The sequence below is a fragment of the Elephantulus edwardii genome, unplaced genomic scaffold (assembly GCF_000299155.1).
Source record: "Elephantulus edwardii isolate Elephantulus edwardi_28Jun2011 unplaced genomic scaffold, EleEdw1.0 scaffold00020, whole genome shotgun sequence".
Taxonomy (NCBI): Eukaryota; Metazoa; Chordata; class Mammalia; order Macroscelidea; family Macroscelididae; genus Elephantulus; species Elephantulus edwardii.
Genome location: NW_006399770.1, coordinates 19,661,765 through 19,663,279, shown reverse-complemented (window position 1 = coordinate 19,663,279; position 1,515 = coordinate 19,661,765).

Genomic DNA, 1,515 nt, shown 5'->3' with positions numbered 1-1,515 from the left:
CTTCTGTGTCTGCCAATTAATTCCTTTTGGTACAGTGACTCTGTATAGTTTTTCAATATTCTTTTAATGCTTTCTGGATCATTTAATATTCTGCCCAAATCATCCTTAAGTATTGTAACTTGAGGATTGAATTTTCTCTTCAATTACTTTGGCTTAAGAAATTCTGCAAGAGTTCCTTTTGATTTTCTGACTGTAGCTCTTTGCATATTTCATTATATTACTTTATCTTCTCATACTGCCTATTGAAATCTTCTGTTCAGCTCTTTAATGTCTTGATTTCTTCTCAGTGCTCTAGTGAAATATTTGGAGTCTTGTCTGACATCTATCTTGGTCTTTTTCCCCCCTCCTCTTTATTAGCAATGACCTTTCGCATTCTTTGTGGATGATATTCTTCATTTCAACCCGTAGCTCATCTGGTCTATGTTCATTGGTATTCAAGGCCTCAAACCTGTTTCTGAGATGGTTTTGAAATTGGAATGAGATAGACTCAAGGTCAAATTTTAGTTTCCATAGATTTTATTTAATTTTCTTTCACTTCAGCTCAATATTGCTTAGGAGTAGTTGATGGTCTGTTCCACAATCAGCACCTGGCCTAGTTTTCACAGCTGATATTGAGCTTCACCAGCGATTCTTTCCACTAATGTAACTGATTGGATTCCTATGCATACGAGCAGGTGCTATCCGTTTGGATAGTCTGTGTTTGTGTTTCTTATAAAAAAATATTTGCTACAGCCAGAAATGCACAATCTAAAGAGGATAATGGGACCTTTGAAAGATTAAATCCCTGTGTGCATCAAAAACTTTTTTTAACAGAGTGAAAAGAAAGCCTACCAACTGGGAACAAGAATGTGGCAATACCATCTCCGTCAAGAGTCTCGTAGAGAAAGTTTATAGAACACTCCTGGACCTCCACAAGAAAAAGATTGATAATCCAAGTACAAAATGGGCAAAACACATGGAAAGAATTTTCACACAGAAAGGTATTCAAATGGATAACAGACATAATCAAGAAATGCTCCAAATCACTGGCAATAAGAAATGCAAATCAAAACCACAATGAGATACCATTTCATTCAGTAGCAGTGGTAAAGTTGAATAGGACAACAAGTAATAAATGTTAGAGAGGATGTGGAGAGATAGGAACACTTATACAATGTTGGTGGGATTGTAAAATGGTGCAATCACTCTGGAGAGCAATTTGGCGGTTCCTCAAAAAGCTGAACATAGAAATTTCATATGGCCCAGCTATTCTATTGCTTGGGATAACCTAAGAAAATGAGAACTAAGGAAACTACAGAACAATATCATTGATTTCACATGCAATCAAGATTCTACTGAAGATTATCCAAAAACAACTGGAACAGTACATCAACAGAGAACTGCCAAAAGTCGAGCCTGGGCTTAGAAGCGATCGTGGTACTAGGGATATTGTAGCTGATGTTAGATGGATCTTAGCGGAAAGCACAGAATACCAGAAGAATGCCTATCTGTGTTTCATTGATTATGCAAAGGCAT